Raw genomic sequence first — 22,068 nt, 5'->3', positions numbered from 1 at the left:
TTTAAGCTACTTAATAAAGTCCTTGAAATGGAAAAAAATTAATAAAAAAATAAGATTAAACGGTCTTCTTCCAAACACATAATTTTTTATTAAGCAATGTTAATAAAACTCTTCAGATTTATAGTTTTTAGTCTACCTTCCTCTTTTCTAAACTAAATGTTCGATTATGTTTACCCCTAACATCAACGAGATAAGTTATTCCAAATGGATATATATATTTCCAAGAAAAATGTATTTTATCCCCACAGTCTTCTCTCCTCACCCTCTCCACGCCTTGCTGAAATCCATTCAAGTGAACAGTATTTGGGACATGGGAACTATCACTAATTGTCAAGCTATTTCAATCACTGTTTGTCAATAACCACGTTTTAAGGTAAAAATGATTATTTTCCTAAATAGATAAAATTAATAGGACAAAGACTACCAAAGACCAATATCTAATACATTAATATGGAGACCTTCTCTAGCCTTTGAAGATACAACTAAGGGAATTCTCCTACATTAGAGGAGAGTAATTTCTTTTTTAAACACTTTTGCTAATAACCCATAAACAAAAATACCCAACATGTAACTGTACAGTTCAATGAATTTTTGGAAAGCAAATACCTACTGCAAAGCAGACCACTATCCAGATTAAGAAACAGAACACTGCCAGCATCTCAGGAGACTCCTTGTTTGTCTCTTTCAGATAGCAACCCTCTCCCAAACCTCCTACCACCAATATGACTTCTTTCGTAAGAGGCAGGGGTTTTTTGTTTTGTTTTTTCATCACTTTAGATAACAGTACGGGAGTAAAGGAAATCTTCAAATAATTGTGGCTTACTGGATACACTTTTGCACCTATCATCCAAGTATATATTTTAGACAAAAGTTTCACTGGATGACTGCTTCTGTTTCTCACTCCAATGAGTGGTGATGGGTCCAACAGACTAACTGGGGTGGGTAATTTTGAATGTCAACAAATCTTCCTTCTAGAAATGGTATCCAATCAATTCTGGTTCTTGTTTACAAGTACCATCATGACAATCAGGAATGACTGCATAGCAGCGTACCCACATGTAACTGCAATGAGAGTGAGTCATGAGCCAAACTGTACAAGTGTGTGGCGGTGCTGGTGAGTAACTAACCAACAGCTCTCACATCTAGGAACTGAACCAGTGCCAGAAAGCCATCTGGATAGCAAACAGTAACATGAGAAGAATTTTAAATAGCTTACAGCTGTAGAAAATGCACTATTCCAGGCTCTGAACCTTTTAGTCATTTCTGTCTGCCGTCATTTTGAAAATAAGTCATAATATGTAAAACTTAAAAGAGCATCCAATAAAGGCTGGCATTTATCCCAAGTCATTTCAGGATTACTCCTTTGCATGATGGTTTAAGTTTGGTCTGGCAAGTACTTATCATTTGTTTGTCTGTTTTAAACCTTTTCCTTGGAGACCAATTTTCTTCCTAAGCTATCTGCCCATGAATGACAAAATGCTTCTGTGTGTAGCTTTCATTTCTCCCTCACTACTGACAGTAAGTTGAGGGGGAAAAAACTAAGAAAAATTGAAGAAGTATCTGTCCTTGGTGCCAAGTCTTCTTTCACTGCTTATTCTCTCTAGAGGACACAGAGAGTCCAGAGAGGCAGGCTGATAATGTCATTTCAGTGCTAGGCCTTGATCAAAAAGAGGAAGAGAAGAAAACTGCAGAGGGACGAAGTGGAGAAACAACTGAATTTCAAGGAAATTAATATTTAATAAGTACTTATTCTGTTTAAGATACCATATCATACACTTGATTGGGAGATGAGGTAATTACAAAAATAAAACAAAGCAAATTGCATCCCAGCCTGTATCAGAGCAGTTAGGTCTAATGAGAGACTAATGGAGGCATGTCTGTTCTCTGACTGGTTGCAGTGTTTTTTACCTTGACCTCCCAGAGCCTCAACCAGAAGGGATGAGGATAGAATACTGGAAAAGGGAAATACAGAGTACCCATCTGAACTTCTTAAGAGTGTGGGATTGCAGTGTCTGGGGATCAGTCTATGTCACCTAAAACATTGAGGCAGCACCACAATGTTGTCATCATGAAACCCCCTCCTTGCCTCAGTGCCCCAGCCTATGACCTGTGCACAATGGGATGAGTACTGGGAGTTGCATGGTTTGGAATAGAATAATTAATCAAATGTTACTATGTCTAAGATCCCAAAAGATCTGAAATCTTTATCTGTTATGCATTAACAGGACAGCTTTTGGATACTGTCCTGTATTTAACTTATAACATTACCCTATAAGCTAATAAATTAGTTTGAAAACTCTCACATGTAGCGTTCTTTTAAATTAAAAAGCATGCATTGGCCAGGCATGGTGGCTCACGCCTGTAATCCCAGCGCTTTTTGGGAGGCCGAGGTGTGTGGATCACCTAAGGTCAGGAGTTCGAGACCAGCCTGGTCAACATGGTGAAACCCAGTCTCTACTAAAAATACAAAAATTAGCCGGGCATGGTGGCATGCGCCTGTAATCCCAGCTACTCGGGAGGCTGAGGCAGGAGAATCACCTGAACCCTGGAGGCAGAGGTTGCACTGAGCAAAGATTGCACCATTGCACTCCAGCCTGGGTGACAAGAGCGAAACTCCATCTCAAAAAAAAAAAAAAAACCTGAAAAATGACATTAGTAAACATTTCATACCACTAGTATAATACTTAATAATTTAAAATGTTTCCTGACTGAATGTAGCTATCAAAACCCACCCACATCTTTTTCTTCTGGAAACTATGGGAATACTCTCAAGGAATTAAAAATGTTTTGGGGGCCAGGCACAGTGGCTCACACCTGTAATCCCAGCACTTTGGGAGGCCGAGGCGGGAGGATCACTAGGTCTGGAGATCAAGACCATCCTCGCTAACACGGCGAAACACCATCTCTACTAAAAATATAAAAAATTAGCCGGGCGTGGTGGCAAGTCCCTGTAGTCCCAGCTACTCGGGAGGCTGGGGCAGGAGAATGGCGTGAACCCAGGAGGCGGAGCTTGCAGTGAGCCAAGATCGTGCCACTGCACTCCAGCCTGGGCGACAGAGAGAGACATTGTCTCAAAAAAAAAAAATGTGGATAAAATATTAGCAATGAAAAGAAACCTTTAAGCATCTAAGGTCAGAAGTGGTGGCTCATGCCTGTAATCCCAGTACTGTGAGAGGCCGAGGCGGAGGATCCCTTGAAGCCAGAAGTTTGAAACCAGCCTGGGCAACTTGGCAAAACCCTGTCTCTACAAAAAAATACAAAAAATACAAAAATTAGCTGGGCATGGTAGCACACACCTGTAGTCCCAGCTACTCAGGTGGCTGAGGAGGGAGGATTGCCTAAGTCTGGGAGGCAGACATTGACGTGAGCCCTGATTGTGGCACTGCATTCCAGCCTGGGCTATTAACAGAGCGAGACCCTGTCTCTGAAAAAAAAAAAAAAAAACTCAGCCTGGGCAACATGGTAAAACCCTGTCTTTACCAAAAACACACCAGGCATGGTGGTGTGCAATTGTGGTCCCAGCTACTTGGGAGGCTGAGGTGGGAGGATCACTTGAGCCTGGGAGGCAAACATTGCAGTGAGCTGAGATTGTGCTACTGCACTCCAACCTTGGTGACAGAGTGAGACCCTGCCTCAAAAAAATAAAGAATCTAAGTAATCTAACAGAGTATTGAAAACTAGCTCAAAAAAAAAAATGTGATTACATGATAAACAGCACAGCTGTCATGACTGGGATGATTTTAAAACATTGCCACAAAATTCTTTTACATCACGCCTGCACCTACTGGTGCTGCCAAGGCTGTGGACAATGTCATCTCCAAGCTTAGTAGGAAGCTCATTGGCATAGCCTTCTATGTCCCCACTGCCAATGTGTCCGTCCTGGACCTGACCTGCCATCTGGAGAGACCTGCCAAATGTGATGAGAGGTGAGGCGCATGATCCCTCTCCTTGAATATGGTTTCAGTGACTGCTTGACCTCTAATAGAATATAGCAGGGGTAATGCTCTACTAATTCCCAGGTTTAAGAAGCTGCAGCTTCCATTTTGCTCACTTAAGACACCTGCTTGTGAGATGCTCACTCTTAGAAGGCAGCCACCAAGCAGTAAAGCAGCTTAGGACAGACACATGGGAGAGGCCAAGGATAAGCATTTTGAAAAACTCCAGCTGACTGCTAGTACGAATAGCCAAACTTCTGAGTGAAGAAGCCTTCAATGACTCCATCCCTCAGACGTCATGTTTTTCCACCTGACGCCCAGACAACATGGGCCAAAGACAACCTGACTCTGGTGTGCCCCATCCAAATTTCTGACTGCAGAACCAGAGCATAATAAAATGAATTTGTTTGGTTTGTTACATCAATATATCATTGCAGCATGGCCTATTAGAATGAAAACAAATCATGCAATTACAACAGTCAATAATTAACTCATTTTTTTCTTTAAAATACACTTTCTGTTCCTCTCATTCAACAGCCACATCTCGTGTAACACCCGTCACATCCCTGAGACATCACAATGAAAGTGAAGGCCAGGTAAATTGATTTGGCCTTATTGGACACCTGGTCACCCAGGCTGCTTTTAACTCGGGCGAAGTGGATACTGTCTCCATCAAGGACCCCCTCATTGCCCTCAACTACATGGTCTATATGTTCCATGATAATTCCACCCGTGGCAAGTTCCATGGCACAGTCAAGGCTGAGAATGGCAAAGTTTGTCATCAATGAAAATACCATAACCATTTTCTAGGAGCAAATTCCCATCAAAATCAACTGGGGTGATGCCACCACAATTATATTGTGGAGATCACTGGCATCTTTACTACCTTGTAGAAGGCTGGGGCTCATTTAAAAAGAGAAACCGAAAGGGTTATCATCTCTGCCCCCTCTGCTGAAGCCCCCATGTTTGTGATGGACATGAACCACGAAAGTGCAAAAACGCCTCGCAATTCCCAGCAAACCTTCTGTACCACTAACTGCTTAGCACCACTGGCCAAGATCACCCATGACAACTTTGCCATCGTGGGAGGAATCATGACCACGTCCATGCTATCACTGACATCCAGAAGACCACTGATGGCCCATCTGGGAAACTGTGGTGCAATGGCCACAGGGCTTTCCAGAACATCACTCCTGTATCTACTGGTGCTGCCAAAGCTGTGGATAAAGTCATCTAAACAAGCGGAGCAGGGAGCTCACTGGCATAGCCTTCTATGTCCCCACCACCAATGTGTCCATCATGCACCTGACCCACCATCTGGAGAGACCTGCCAAATACGATGACATCGTGAAGGAGGTGAAGCAGGCGTGGGAGAGGCCCCTCAAAGGCATCCTGGGCTACACTGAGTACAAGGTTGTCTCCGCCAACTAACAGTGACATCAACTTTTCCACCTTCAATGTTGGAGCTGGTATTGTTCTCAATGACCACTTTGTCAAGCTCATTTCCTGGTATGACAATGAATTTGGCTACAGCAACAGGGTGGTAGACCTTACGGTCCACATGGCCTCCTGGACCACCAGCCCCAGTGAGAGCATGAGAGTAAGAGAGAGGCCCTCAGCTGCTGTGCAGTCCTGCCCCACTCAGTCCCCCACCACTACGCTGAGAATCTCCCCTCCTAGACACGGTTTCCATGCCAGACCCCCTGAAAAAAGGGATAGGCCTAGAAAGCCCCACTTCGTAGTGCACTATCAATAAAGTCCTCTGTACTCAGCACCCCTCTACTGCCAAAAAAAATACCAACACACACACACTTTCCTAAATACATATCTTACTCTATGTCTTTATTTTTTTTTTTTTTGAAATGGAGTCTCACTCTGTCGCCCGGGCTGAAGTGCAGTGGCGCGATCTCGGCTCACTGCAAGAACTCTCTGCCTCCCGGGTTCACGCCATTCTCCTGCCTCAGCTTCCCAAGTAACTGGGACTACAGGTGCCCACCACCATGCCCGGCTAGTATTTTTGTATTTTTAGTAGAGACGGGGTTTCACCATGTTAGCCAGGATGATCTCCTGACCTCATGATCCACCCGCCTTGGCCTCCCAAAATGCTGGGATTACAGGTGTGAGCCACCACGCCCGGCCTTTTTTTTCTGAGACAGGATGTCACTCTGTCACCCAGGATGGAGCACAGTGGCACGATCTTGGCTCATCCACCTCCTGGGCTCAAGCAATCCTCCCGCATCAGGCCTCCTGAGTAGTTGGGACCACAGGTGCATGCCACCATGACTGGCCAAATTTTTTTAATTTTTGGTAGACATGGGGTTTTGCCATGTTGCCCAGGCTAGTCTCGAACTCCTAAACTCAAGTGATCCATCCGCCTCAGCCTCCCAAAGTGCTGGGATTACAAGCATGAATCACTACACCTGGCCAATTTTTTTTTTTTTTTTTTTAAATAGAGACGGCGTCTTGCTTTGTTGCCCAGGCTGTCTTGAAGCCCTGAGCTCAAGCAATCCTCCTGCTTCGGCCTTCCAAAGTGCTAGGATTACAGGCGTGAGCCACTGCACTTAGCCCTAACTTTCAAAAACTAAAATTAACTTACTTTAGTTATGAATGCTACTATTGCTTCCAAAAAGAAAGCAGTGTGGGTTAAATAAGTTTTTAAAATTATATCTTTTTTCTTATTTTTCTGAGACTTTTTTCTTTTTTTTCAAGTGTCTCTCTCTCACTGTCATGCAGTGGTGCCATCATACAGTGGTGCCATCATAGCTCACTACAGCCTCTACCTCCTGGAATCAAGCCATCCTCCTGTCTCAGCCTCCTAAGTAGCTGAGACTACAAGCAAACACCACTTCAACTAATTTTGTGTTTTGGTTTTTTCTTTTTGTAGAGACAGGGTCTCACTATGTTGCCCAGGCTGGTCTAAAACTCCTGGCCTCAAGCAATCCTCCCGTCTCAGCTTCCCAAAGTGCTGATATTACAAGCATGACCCACAATGCTCCAACTAAAAATTATGTCTTCACATAAAAATTATGTCTTCTAAAAAATGAAACTTCTGGGCTCGTGCCTGTAATTCCAGCACTTCGGGAGGCCAACGCAAGAGAATCGCTTTAGCCCAGGAGCTCAAGGCCAACCTAGGCAATCGGTGAGACCTTATCGCTACAAAAAATAAACAAAATTAGCCAGGCATGGTGGTGCTCACCTGTAGTCTCAGCTACTCAGGATGTTGAGGTGAGAGAATTGCTCGAGCCCAGTAGGCTGAGGCCACGGTAAGCCAAGATCATGGCACTGCACTCCAGCCTGGGTGACAGACTGAAACCTTATCTCAAAAAATAAATAAATAAATAAATAAATGAAAATGAAAATGAAACTTCTGGCTGGGCATAGTGGCTCACAGCTGTAATCTTAGTACTTTGGGAGACAGAAGTAGGAGGGCAGCTTGAGCCCAGGAGTTTGAAGCCAGCCTGGGCAACACTGCAAGACCCCCATCTCTACAGAATTTTTTAAAAAATTAGCCACGCATGATGGCGCATGCCTTTAGTCCCAGCTACTCAGGAGGCTGAGGCAGGAGAATCGCTTGAACCCGGGAGGCGGAGGTTGCAGTGAGCCGAGATTGTGCCACTGCACTCCAGCCTGGGCAACACTGCAAGACCCCCATCTCTACAGAATTTTTTTTTTTTTTTTTTTTGAGATGGAGTCCCACTCTGTCACCAAGGCTGGAGTTCAGTGGTGCAATCTCAGCTCACTGCAACCTCTGACTCCCGGGTTCAAGTGATTCTCTTGTCTCAGCCTCCTGAGCAGCTGGAATTACAGGTGCCCACCACCACCCCTGGCTAATTTTTTCGTATTTTTAGTAGAGACTGGGTTTTGCCATGCTGGCTAGGCTGGTCTCAAACTCCTGACCTCAGGTGATCTGCCCGCCTCAGCCTCGCAAAATGCTGGGATCACAGGTGCGCGCCACTGTGCCTGGCCCAAAAAAATTATTTAATTAGCCAGGTGAGGGGGTGCACACCTAGGGTCCCAGCTACTCAGGAGGCTGAAGTAAAAGAGGATCACTTGATGCCAGGCAGTCGAGGCTACAAAGAGCCATGTTTGTGCCACTGCACTCTAGCCTGGGTGAAAGAGCAAGACACTGTCTCAAAAAAATGAAAGTTTTAAAAAGCAATTCCTATTACCCAACTTTGGTTACAAAACTATCAAGACAATTTCCTTGCACTAAACTGCTAACACAGTCCAAATTTATGAATAAATTGATGCAAGCTCTAGCCAACTTTGTTAGATGGTTTAAAATATATTTAAAATTCTTATTTTCCAGAGAAAATGTAGAATATTTTAACAAGTTATATTTCAAAAGCAACTAGTATCATACCAATACATTTTCCTACAACTAAAACTTCAGAATTATTTCATCTCACAGTATAAGTTTCCATATGCTATAAGGCCATGATGCAGTTTGTACTCAGGCCTGGATAAAACCACAGAGCTTTGAAGACCTTGGATGTGATAAAATGAGAAGACAATGATTAAAACTACCTTTAGCATCTCATAATCCTCCAAAATTGAACTGGAACAAGGTGAATGAAGAAACAATGGAAACACTTTGCTTGTTGTGCCTTTTAAATTTAATCTGTAAGGAAGAAGGGTGTGTGTATGATAAATCCCCTGAGTATAGATCCCTTATCTTATACCTCAGAAACTGAGTCCTACAGAAATATGATGACTATACCAAGGTCACTATGGCAGAGACTAATTTTTTTCTTCCAGTTACAGGATTGTGGCTGGGCACTTAGCTGATATACATTCCAACTTCCTGTGCAATTAGAAGTGGCCATGTACTAAGTTCTTTCCAGTGGAATGTTGAGTGGAAATGACCTGTGTTACTTCAGGTTAGGGCTTTTAAGAAAGTTGGTGTCACACTTACACCTTCTCTTTCCTCTTCCACTGGTCTTAGTGGAATAGAGGATGACAGAGTCACAAGATGGAAGAAACCACTTGAAAGAGAACCACCTACCGAAGAGGGCCATCCAACTTCACTGTTCCATGAGTGAGAAATAAATGTCTATTCAGTTTGGACCATTACTCATTTTTGGTCTGTTACAGCAATTTGGCCTTCACTAATTTAGTCAAACACATAGTCTAGGTAGCTGCAAGGCCATGATTAAAACCCACATATCCGGCCGGGCGCGGTGGCTCAAGCCTGTAATCTCAGCACTTTGGGAGGCCAAGATGGGTGGATCACAAGGTCAGGAGATCGAGACCATCCTGGCTAACACAGTGAAACCCCGTCTCTACTAAAAAATACAAAAAAAAACTAGCCAGGCGAGGTGGCAGGTGCCTGTAGTCCCAGCTACTCAGGAGGCTGAGGCAGGAGAATGGCGTAAACCAGGGAGGCGGAGCTTGCAGTGAGCTGAGATCCGGCCACTGCACTCCAACCTGGGCGACAGAGCAAGACTCCGTCTCAAAAAAAAAAAAAAAAAAAAAAAAAAACCCACATATCCTCCCTCAGTCAGTCCAATATCACTGTGTTTTCCTTATCACCCTTCATCCAAACAGAAAGCAGAATTATGAAGAGCAGTGGGGGATATCATTAGTGAGGCTACCATTATGACACCAGCAAATCATTCACTCCTGCTGAAGCTCAACAACTTTTATCCTTGTTCATTACTCTGCACAATGCATTTCAGAATCCCCTGGCAGAAATGAACATATCGACAGCTCTCCTCTTCCTCTGTCATCTTCTGATGAGAATTATTTTATTTTCAGAAACAAATGAATAGGTTAAAACATGTTAAATTGAGGCAGATAAAGTCAAGAGGACGATTTTCTTTTTTTTTTGAGACAGGGTCCCACTCTGCCACCCAGGCTGGAATGCAGTGGTATAATCATGGTTCACTGCATCGTCAACCTCTGGAGTTCAAATGATCCTCCTATCTCAGCCTCCCAAGTAGCTGGGATTACAGGTGCATAGCACCCAGCTAATTTTTTCATTTTCTGTAGAGACAAGATCTCACTATGTTGCCCAGGCTGGTCTCAAACTCCTGAGCTCAAGTGATTCCCACCCCCCCGGCCTTGGTCTCCCAAAGTGCTGGGAATACAGGCTTGAGCCACCATGGTCCGTGAGAGTGATATTTTAACAGAGACAGTGTAAGACAAGAAATCAGCTAGGCAAGGAAAGAAAGACTGTATGAAAAGACCTGAGAAACCTTAAGCATTTATGGAATTCAACAAGCAGAGAACAGGGGCAGAATGGTACTGGGGAGACTGGCTATATGCAGATCCTGGTAGGTCAAATTAAGGTGTTGTTCTTTATGCAAAAGAACAATAGATCCAATGAAGAATGCTAAACACATGGTATAATATTCTAGGAAAATGCTTATCTGGGCCAGGCACAGTGGCTCACGCCTGTAATCCCAACACTTTGGGAGGCAGGCAGATTACCTGAGGTCAGGAATTTGAGACCAGACTGACCAACACGGTGAAACCCCATCTCTACTAAAACTGCAAAAATTAGCTGGGTGCGGTGGCATGTGCCTATAATTCCAGCTACTTGGGAAGCTGAGTGGAGAGAATCACTTGAACCTGGGAAGCAGAGGTTGCAATGAGCTAAGATCACACCACTGCACTCCAGCCGGGCAACAGAGAGAGACTCTGTATCAAAAAACAAAAAAGGAAAATGCTTATCTGAGGATATGATATTCACATGAATGTTTAAGGTGAAAGTTTTCATAGTAACAAAAAACTAGGCATAATCTTAATGTACATTAACAGATCAATAAATAATATTAAATAGTTTACAATAGGAAAAATGAATAAAATACAGCTACATACATCACCATTAATGAACCTCACCAACATTAAAAGAAACAAAAGAATACATATAGCATGACCACATTTACTGGAGTATACAAAGCAAGACTCCATCTCAAATAAATAAAATAAAACAAAAGTTGGCTGGTGCTTCCTCATCTTCCTCAGGTCCCTTCACAGTGTTAAAGAAAATAGTCTCTCCTGGGTGCTCAGAAGCAGCAGAAAGAGAGCTCCAAAGGTTGCTTTAAAAATCTTTCCTTACAAAAATTACAGATTTGTAGTCATGAACTATATATAATAATCTCCATTCACTAATAATCCTTAAAACTTTGAATAAAAAATTTAGGTCCTTTTTGAAAATAATGTGATTTTTCTATTTAATTTTTTTTTTTTTTTTTTTTTTTTTAAGATGGAGTCTCGCTCTTGTCGCCCAGACTAGAGTGCAACGACACGATCTTGGCTCACTGCAATCTCTACCTCCCAGGTTCAAGCCTCAGCCTCCTGAGTAGCTGGGATTACAGGCGCACACCACCATGGCCGGCTAATTTTTTATATTTTTAGTAGAGATGGGGTTTCACCATGTTGGCCAGGCTGGTCTCGAACTCCTGATCTCAGGTGATCCACCCACCTCGGCCTCCCAAAGTGCTGGGATTACAGGAGCAAGCCACTGCACCCGGCCTCTATTTAAATTTTAAATATTATAAGTTTTATAAAATTATACTTAAAATGTATTCTGTTATGCCTAAAACTGGTAATCCTCCACATAAAACTGTATTTAATAACATATGTGACTATTTAACATGGTTTAAAAAACAGTATTGAGATCAACAAGGCAGCCATTTATATTGCCCTTTATGTACTACTTCCTCTATCATGTGGCAGTCAAAAGGCTAAGTGAAATGCTTGCAGCAAAGAAAACAGTTTTGAAAGGTCATGCTATGCAGACAGCCAGAATTTCTTTCACAATATCCTTACTGTCTATGGCAGACTGCATGACAATCTGACCACAGTTATTTTCTGTGTAAAAGTAAAAAGCACACCATGTTATCAAAGGACTAGAAACAGTTAAGCACTCAACAATATCATCTTTATGAACATTTTTTCTAACTGCGTAAACATCCACACATATTAATGAAAAAGAACCTTGAGGCAAAGACAATGAATTGGAGAAAGAGGAACTTGGAAAAACTGGAAGGCAAGTTTAAACTATACCAGTCTGTTTACTCATAGTGTTCACATAAGAAGCTCCTATAGCCAGGCGTGGTGGCAGGTGCTTGTAGTGCCAGTTACTCAGGAGGCTGAAGCAGGAGAATTGCTTGAACCCAGGAGGCAGATGTTGCGGTAAACCGAGATCGCACCACCGCACTCCAGCCTGGGCGACAGAGCGAGACTCCGTCTCAAGAAAAAAAAAAAGAAGAAGAAAGAAGTTCCTAAAGGAAAACTTTTCAAATTAAGACACATCATTTACCAAGAAAAAAGCCTAATTATAACAATATTGAAGACATTAAGATCATCTTTCAAAATTTCCATTATCTTAATGACAATTGCACACAAGGTGCAAAGCTTCAAAAACCTCTCTGTGGCAGCTGTAATCCCATCACATTTTTTCCCTTTAATAGCTTTATCTGAATAGGGAACATATTTTTCCAACAGTTAAGGTAGTACGCAATCAATCAGTAAACACCAAAGTGAAAATTTCTCCAGCTCCTTGTAAAATTTCCAAACAGGAGATTAACAAGTGTATTCTTTTTTTAAAAAAAAGAAAAAGAAAAAGAAAGAAAGAAAGAAAAAGAAAAACATCTAGTTTGTTCAATTGCTCTCCTATCCTAAAAGATCAAATTCATGCCTACACACAGCCAAGTAACATAGACACAGTCCCTTAAGCTTATGGCAAAGCATACTTAAGATTTTTTAGGGCCCCAGCATTTTAATTCCTGTGAGAATCTCTCACTAAAATTTAACTAGAAGACAACTTTCTTTCTTTTTTTTTATTTTTGAGACACGATCTTGCTCTGTCACCCAGGCTGGAGTGTAGTGGTGCGATCTCGGCTCACTACAACTTCCGCCTCCCAGGTTCTTCTGCCTCAGCCTCCCAAGTAGCTGGGACTACAGGCATGCACCAGTACACCTGGCTAATTTTTGTATTTTTAGTGGAGATGGGGTTTCGCCATGTTGGCCAGGTTGGTCTCTAACTCCTGACCTCAGGTGGTCTGTCCGCCTCGGCCTCCCAAAGTACTGGGATTACAGGTGTGAGCCACCATGCCTGACCGAAGACAACTTTCTTTACCAATTTTGACCTTGTAGCAGAGCATAAGAATTTGTGCTACTTCTAAAACTACTAGAAAACAGTGTATGATAAACATTCTTTTAAGGAAATAAACTTAAAACATTCCATTATTCAATGGCGTAAACCTGGGAGGCGGAGCTTGCAGTGAGCCGAGATCGCGCCACTGCACTCCAGCCTGGGCGACAGAGCGAGACTCCGTCTCAAAAACAAAAACAACAACAACAAAAAAATTCCATTATTCAAAATCACAACTATATTACTGGCTGGGCACGGTGGCTCATGCCTGTAATCCCAGCACTTTGGAAGACCGAGGCAGGCAGATCACCTAGGATCAGGAGTCTGAGACCAGCCTGGCCAACATGGCAAAACCCTGTCTTTACTAAAAATACAAAAATTAGCCAGGCCTGGTGGCACACACCTGTAATCCCAGCTACTTGGGAAGCTGAGGCAGGATAATCACTTAAACCCAGGAGACTGAGGTTGCAGTGAGCCAAGATCATGACACTGCATTCAAGCCTGGGTGACAGAGCGAGACTTTGTCTCAAAAAAAACAATATATATATATATATATATTTTAATAAAACTAAACCCAGGCAAGGCTGTGGAGAAACTGGAACTCTTGTGTATTGCTGGTGGAAATATAAAATGGTATAGCCAGTGTGGAAGACAGCAGGATTGTTCCTCAAAAAATGAAAGCATATGGCGGGTTGTGATGGCTCATGCCTATAATCCCAGCATGATATTGTTGATGCCTACTGTTTCTGGTCCGTTGGAGGCCAAGGCAGGCAGACAGCTTGAGCCAGGTGTTCAAAACCAGCCTGGGCAACGTGGCAAAACACCGTCTCTACTAAAAATACAAAAAATTAGCCAGGTGTGGTGGTAGGCACCTGTAGTCTCAGCTACTCAGGAAGCTGAGGTGGGAGGATCACTTGAGCATGGGAGGTGGAGGTTGCTGTGAACTATGATTACACCACTATACTCTAGCCTGGTTGACAGAGTGAGACCCTATCTCAAAAAAAAACAAAAAGAAAAATTAAAGCATATGATCCAATATGATCTAATAATCCCACTTCTGGTGATGTATACAAAAGAAATGAAAGCAGGGATTCACTCAGATTTGTACACCAGTGCTCACAGCAGCATTGGTCACAATAGCCAAAAGGTAGAAACAGCACCAGTGTCACCATCAACAGAGGCATAGACAAAAAAATATGGTGTGAACATACAATGGAATATTATTCAGCCTTTTTTTTTTTTTTTTTTTTTGAGACAGAGTCTCTCTCTGTCGCCAGGCTGGAGTACAGTGGCATGATCTCAGCTCACTGCAACCTCCACCTCCTGGGTTTAGGAGATTATCCTCACTCAGTCTCCCGAATAGCAGGGACTATAGGCGTAGGCCACCACACCCAGCTAACTTCCATATTTTTAGTAGAGGGGGTTTCACCATGTTGGCCAGGCTGGTGTCGAACTCCTGACCTCGTGATCCACCTGCCTTGGCCTCCCAAAGTGCTGGGATTACAGGCGTGAGCCACCGGGCCCGGCCTATTCAGCCTTTAAAAGGAATGAAATTCTACTACATACTACAATATGCATGAACCTTAAAAACATAATGCCAAGTGTAATAAGTCAGAAACAAAAAGACAAATATTGTATGATTCCACTTACACAAGGCACCTGAAGCAGAGTAGTCTAATTCACAGAGACAGAAAATAGAACAGTGGTTTCTCAGGAACGAAAGAAGAGGGGGCAATGAGAACCTATTATTTAAAGGGTATGGAGTTTTGGTTAGGGATGATGAAAAAGTTCTGGAGATGGACAGGGGTGATGTACTTTTGTGAATGTACTTAATGCCACTGAATTATACACTTAAAAGTGGTTACATTTTCCCCAGGTGCAGTGACTCACACCTATAATCCTAGCATTTTGTGAGGCCAAGGTGGGCAGATTGCTTGAGCTCAGGAGTTCGAGGCCAGCCTGAGAAACAGGGCAAAACCCGGTCCTCATTTAAAAAAAAAAAAAAGCAAAATGGTAAATGTTATATTGTGTGTACTTCACCTTTTTTTTTTTTCCAAAAAAAACCCTGAGGCCAGGCACAGTGGTTCATGCCTGTAAGCCCAGCACCCTGGGAGGCCGAAGCCAGCGGATCACAAGGTCAGGAGATGGAGACCATCCCAGCTAACGCAGTGAAACCCCATCTCTACTAAAAAAAAAAAAAATAGCCGGGCATGGTGGCAGGTGCCTGTAGTTCCAGCTACTTGGGAGGCTGAGGCAGGAGAATGGTGTGAACCCATGAAGCAGAGCTTGCAGTGAGCTGAGATTGTGCCACTGCACTCCAGCCTGAGCGACAGAGCGAGACTCCATCTCAAAAAAAAAAAAAAGAAAAAACTCTGAGTCCCAGCTACTCAGGAGGCAGGAGAATCACTTGAACCTGTGAGGCAGAGGTTGTAGTAAGCCGAGATCACACCACTGCACTCCAGCCTGGGCAACACAGTGAGATTCCTCCTCAAAAACAAAACAAAACGAAAAACCCGAAGCCAAATAAACTTGTCCATTATGAACTTACAGGCCCTCTGTGCCTCCAACTCACCTTTTTCTACTCTTTCTACCTCCTTGCGGTGTTCAAAAATCTGTTTTATGGTACACCCTCTTCTCTCATCTTCACTTTCAGATACTTCAAACATCTGACCTCATGGTTGGTTTTTTTTTTTTGAGACGTCTCGCTCTGTCACCCAGGCTAGAGTGCAGTGGTGCAATCTCGGCTCACTGCAACCTCCACCTCTCAGACTCAAGCAATCCTCCAGGCTCAAGGAATCCTCCAGCCTCAGTCTCTCGAGTAGCTGGAACTACAGGCATGCACCGCCACGCCCAACTAAGTTTTACATTTTTTGTGGGGGGTTTTGCCATGTTACCCAGACTGGTCTGGAACTCAAGCGATCTGCCCACCTCAGCCTCCCCAGCTGTTGGGATTACAGGCATGAGCCACTGCACCTGGCGGCCTCACAGTTCTTTAGCCTCAAGTTATACCTCTCAGCCACAGCTTGACCTTTCACCTCCCATCTCACTCCTGGATCTGCAGCTCCACCATCACACAGAAGAAAATCCAAAGGCCTGACTCTGGTCTACAACCTGACTCAAGCCTCTACCACATTCACTATGATGATGTCAGCTCCTACTACCTCCACCCTCACTTCAGTGCAGTCCCACTGGCCCTCTTGCAGCTCATAAAACACATCAAGCACGTCCAGCCTCGAACACTTTGTATTTAAGTTCCTTCAGTCTAAAATGCCCTCCCCACCCTATCCAAAATACCCAGAGGGCCTGCTCTCTCACCTCATTTAGAGCTGTCAACTCAAATGTCACCTAATCAGAGAGGTCTTCCCTAACTTCACCTTAGTAAACATACCCCTCCTTCATCAATGTCTACCTTTCCCTAATATATTTCCATACCTTCATGACAATAGTAAACAAGGCATAAATCTTCAAACTAGCACTTATCACCACCCAACATATTATATAGTAGGCCCTCCATATCTATGTGTTCTGTATCAGTGGGTGCCACATCCATGAATTCAACCAACTATGAATCGAAAATATTGGATGGGGGCCAGGCGTGGTGGTGCATGCCTGTAATCCCAGCTACTGTGGAGGCTGAGGCGGGAGAATCGCTTGAACCAGGGAGGTGGAAGTTGCAGTGAGCTGAGATTGCGTCACTGCACTCCAGCCTGGGCAACAAAGTGAGTGAGACTCCGTCTCAAAAAATTTTTTTAAAAAAAGAAAATATTGGATCCGGTAATGGTTCTGTTGTGCCTGTACTAAACATGTACAGACTTTTTTCTATTGTCATTATTCCCTAAATAATACAATAACACCTATTCATAAGGCATTTACACTGTATTAGGTATTATAATTTTTTTTCATTTTCCAGGTTACCATTGAGATAATTTTTGTTTTTTTGAGATGGAGTCTCGCTCTGTTGCCCAGGCTGAAGTGCAGCGGTGGGATCTGGGCTCACTGCAGCCTCGGCCTCCTGGGCTCAAGCAGTCCTCCCACTTCAGCCTCCCAAGTAAGCAGGACTGCAGGCATTCGCCACCATGCCTGGCTAATTACAGGTGTGAGCCACTGTACTCAGCTTGCATGTAGTTTAAATATTGAAGAGAGTGATTACGTTTTTACTCAGAAGAGGTAAGAGGTTTGACTCAGATCAAAGACACAGGTAAAGGGTTTAGCTCTTACCAGAGTAGCAATCTTTCTGCTTAGAAACTAGACGACTGGAAGAGAGGATATACCAAGGAATTTTTAGGCAAAGAGGAAGAAGCTGTAGGATTTCTTTTCTCCTTCTCTTTCTCTCTCCCTCCCCTCCAACAGGGTCATACCTCTATTGCCCAGACTGGAGTGCAGTGGTGCAATTATAGCTTGCTGCAACCTTGAACTCCAGGGCTCGTGAAATCTTTCCGCTTCAGCTTCCTGAGTAGGCAATACTGCAGGTGTGTGCCACCACACCCAGCTAAGTGTAGGATTTCCTATCTTACTTCTTTAATAATGTAGGGATTGAGGTTATCTGTTCAGCATATAGTTAATTAGTGGTGAGGCTGGGATCCTGGGAGAAGAAAGCATTTAGGAAAAACATTGTAGGGCAGCTACCAAATTCACCAAATATTTACTGACCACCTGCATTGTGCCAGGCACTCTTGTAGACAAGATTAGTGTCTTTGTGGAGCTAATCACTGGAGTGAACAAAAACAATACCAAATTGTAATGTGATATGAAAAGAATTAAAATATGGCAGTTGATAGTGACTGGTTGTCTTCTTCTGAGGAGGTGACATTAAGATCTGAAAGACAAGAATTTAGTCAAGCTAAAAGAAAATCAAGCTATGCAAGTTTAAACCTCGCCGGGCGTGGTGGCTCCTGCCTGAAATCCTAGCACTTTGGGATGCCAAGGTGGGCGGATCACGTGAGGTCAGGAGTTTGAGACCACCCTGCCAACATGGTGAAACCCCGTCTCTACTAAAAATACAAAAATTAGCCGACTATGACGGCACATGCCTATAATCCCAGCTACTCGGGAGACTGAGGCAGGAGAACTGCTTGAATCTGGGAGGCGGAGGTTGCAGTGAGCTGAGATCGCACCACTGTACTCTAGCCCGGGCATCACAGCAAGACTCTGTCTCAAAAAAAAAGTTTAAACCTCAAGGTGGAAATGAGCTGATTGTGATTGAGGAATGGAAAGAATTTCAGTGTTTCTGCAATAAGGTGGATGAGGACCATAGTGTCATGAGATGAGATTAAAGAATTTGACTGGACACAGTGGCTCACATCTGTAATCCCAGCACTTTGGAAGCCAAAGCAGGAGGATCGCTTGAGGCTGGGAGTTTGAAACCCACCTGAGCAACATAGTGAGACCCCATCTCTTAAAAAAATTTCATATTGAAGGAGGCAGAGCCAGGCCACGTAGTATTCTGTGGCTGTGGTAAGGTGTTTAGACTCTAAGTCTTTTGAGTTTTTTTTTGTTTTTTGTTTTTTTTTTAGACGGAGTTTCACTCTTGTTGCCCAGGCTGGAATGCAATGCTGCGATCTCAGCTTACTGCAACCTCCGCCCCCCAGGTTCAAGTAATTCTTCTGCCTCAGCCTCCTAAGTAGCTAGGATTACAGGCACCCACCACCATGCCCAGCTAATTTTTTGTATTATTAGTAGAGATCAGGTTTCACCGTATTGGCCAGACTGGTCTCTAACTCCAGACCTTAGGTGATCCACCTGCCTTGGCCTTCCCAAAGTGCTGGGATTACAGGCGTAAGCCACCGCACCCGGCATCTTGTGAGTTGTTTTTTGTTTTGTTTTGTTTTGTTTTAAAGATGGAGTCTCGCTCTGTCTCCCAAGCTAGAGTGCAGTGGTGCGATCTCGGCTCACTGCAAGCTCCGTCTCCCGGGTTCACGCCATTCTCCTGCCTCTGCCTTCCATGTAGCTGGGACCACAGGCGCCCGCCACCACGCCCAGCCAATTTTTGTATGTTGTTTAGTAGAGATGGGGTTTTGTTAGCCAGGATGGTCTCGATCTCCTGACCTCGTGATCCGCCCGCCTCGGCCTCCCAAAGTGCTGGGATTACAGGCATGAGCCACCATGCCCGGCCATCTTGTAAGTTTTTAAGCATAAAAGTGATATGATATGATATATGCCTTAGAGTTCTGTTTTACTGAAGATGAATTACAGGTGCAGAATGGAAGCACAAAGGTCAATTAAGAGGCTGTTGCAACTGACCAGGCCAGAGACGACAGTGGAGAAACTTAATATGATTGCTGAGCAATAGTAAAGGCCTAGTTTGAGATAAGCTAGCATGACATGGCAGGCAGTATGAATTTAGCTAGCATAACCTTTTAGGTGAACATGAGAAATTTGACACTGGTAGTTGAAATAACTGTCTATGAGATGCAGGATTGATAAAGGTGATGCATCAAGGCACTGGAGGCCATTATATATTGAATACATATTTACTGAGCATCTACTAATATACCAAGAATTCTGCTACCTGCTAGGGTTACAACAGTGAACAAAAACAGAGGTCCATTTCTCATGGAGTTGATATTCTAATGAGGACAGAGAAGATAAACAATAAATATATAGTCACCTGTGGTATCTGTGGGGAATTGTTTCCAGGACCCTTGTGGATACCAAAATCCAGAAATGCTCAAGTTCCTGATATAAAATTGTATAGTCTTTGCATACAACCTATGCATACCTTCTTGTATACTTTCAATCACCTCTTGCTGGGTGAGCATGGTGGTTCACACCTGCAATCCCATCAGGAGGCTGAGGCAGGAGGATCACTTGAGCCCAGAAGTGATCGCATCACTGGACTCCAGCCTGAGTGATAGACTGAGACCCCACTTTCTTAAAAAAAATTATCTCGGCCGGGCTCACGCCTGTAATTCCAGCACTTTGAGAGGCCAAGGCGGGTAGATCACCTGAGGTCAGGAGTTCGAGACCAGCCTGGCCAACGTGGTAAAACCCCATCTCTACTAAAAATACAAAATTAGCCGAGCATAGTGGTGGCCGCCTGTAATCCCAGCTACTTGGGAGGCTGAGGCAGGAGAATCACTTGAACCCGGGAGGTTGAGGTTGCAGTGTGCCAAGGTTACGGTACAGCACTCCAGCCTGGGTGACAGAGCACAAGACTCTGTCTTTAAAAAAAAAAAAAAGGCCCCGCACGGTGGCCCATGCCTGTAATCCCAGCACTTTGGGAGGCTGAGGCGGGCAGATCACCTGAGGTCAGCAGGTCGAGATCAGCCTGGCCAACATGGTGAAACCCCGTCTCTACTAAAAATACAAAAATTAGCCGGGCATGATGGCACATGCCTATAATCCCAGCTACTTGGGAGGCTGAGGCTGGAGAATCACTTGAACATGGGAGGCCGAGGCTGCAGTGAGCCGAGATCATGCCACTGCACTCCAGCCTATGTGATAGAGCGAGACTGTCTCAAAAAAATAAAAATAAAAATAACTGGGCATTAATTGATCTATAGGAGATTTGAACCGGATATATGGTTACCCTAACTATAACTCCAGTGCTTAAGGAAGTGATGGCTACAGCTATATTACATATGGGTTTAATAAATAAATTAGCTGAAATATTCAGATTTTATCACCTCCTCTTTACTCTTCACTCCATTGCAAGCTGATTTTCAGCCATAAACAGCCTCCTGAAATGGCCCCTGCTGGGATCATCAATGAATTCCTAAATGCCAAATCCAAAAGTTTCTTCAGTTTTCAAGTAACCTGCCTAAAGAGCTTTCAACACTACTGACCCTCTTCTCTGCTTCATGAAGCTCTGTTCTTAACTCTGTAGGAAACATAATCCTCCATAACAGACTATCTTTAAACAAGACCCAGCATCCCCCCACTCCCACTCCCTACTATATAGGTTAACTAAAAGAGTTATAGTCTGCTGGGAGCTGTGGCTCATGCCTGTAATCCCAGCACTTTGGGAGGCCGAGGTGGGCGGATCACCTGAGGTCAGGAGTTCAAGACCAGCCTGGCCAACAAGGTGAAACCCCATCTCTACTAAAAATACAAAAAAAATTTGCCAGGCATTGTGGCATGTGCCTGTAACCCCAGCTACTCAGGAAGCTGAGGCAGGAGAATTGCTTGAAACCAGGAGGCAGAGGTTGCAGTGAGCCGAGATTATACCACCGCACTTTAGCCTGGGCAACACAGCAAGACTCCACCTCAAAAAAAAAAATTTATACTCTAACGAATATATAAATAAGTACAAATACAAAATTGGATACTTACCTAAGAATGATCACCCCCATTTCAGTCTTTTAGGAAAACAGATGGCATTACTTATTTTTTAAAAGAGACGTTTTCATGGAAGACTTTTTCCAGTTAAAACACACACTACAAAAAAGGTTGAAGACAAAAGTATTAATCTAAATGGGCTAAATTAAGTCAGGTAAATTTTATTACTTACATATGTAATCGCTTGTTAATGCTACACTTTTTAAAATATGTAGGTTGAAGATCTAAAGAGGTTGAAGATCTTTGCTCTCAGATTTTGGCCATTTTCTTACTGGATTGGATTTTTCTAATTATTAGGCTTTACATATTCAGGACCAGAACAGACAACATAATTTGCAGAGCACAGTGCAAAATAAAAATGTGAGGCCTTTTCACCAAGATGGCAACAAAGAGAAAAAGGAAGCCCTGCCCCTCCCAAAGCTAAAGCCAAAACAAAGGCTTCAAAAGCCAAAACCACACTGCTGAAAGATATCTGCATGCTACCCACCTTCAGGCTGCCCCAAGACGCTGCAGCCAAAATATCCTAGGAAGAGCACTTCCAAGAAAAACAGGCTTAACCCTGACCAATGAGAAGACGGAAGACCACACCACACTTGCATTAGTTGTGTATGTCAAAGCCAAACAAGCTGTGAAGAAGTTCTAGGATACTGACATGGCCCAGGTCAACACAGGATTGGGTCTGACAGAGAGAAGGCATATGTTCAACAGACTCCTGACTATGATGCTTTGAATGTTGCCAACAAAACTGGAATA

The 22,068-nt window shown here is 43.6% G+C and overlaps 1 protein-coding gene and 1 pseudogene across 1 annotated transcript in view; one reads left to right on the top strand and one right to left on the bottom strand.

Annotated features, from left to right (window-relative positions):
* PIK3CB (phosphatidylinositol-4,5-bisphosphate 3-kinase, catalytic subunit beta) overlaps positions 1-21,418 on the bottom strand; it is a 151,361-nt gene extending 129,943 nt beyond the window's left edge. The window contains exon 1 of the mRNA XM_011958222.1: positions 21,310-21,418. The gene's annotated coding sequence lies outside the window, so the exon portion shown is untranslated. The remainder of the gene's footprint in view (positions 1-21,309) is intronic.
* On the top strand, positions 4,538-5,691 carry LOC105523404 (annotated as a pseudogene).
* Positions 21,419-22,068: the final 650 nt, after the last annotated feature.

Source organism: Colobus angolensis, unplaced genomic scaffold (genome assembly GCF_000951035.1).
Source record: "Colobus angolensis palliatus isolate OR3802 unplaced genomic scaffold, Cang.pa_1.0 Scaffold46, whole genome shotgun sequence".
NCBI lineage: Eukaryota > Metazoa > Chordata > Mammalia > Primates > Cercopithecidae > Colobus > Colobus angolensis.
Note: the sequence above shows the minus strand (reverse complement) of the source record. Positions and strands in the feature narration are given on the sequence as shown.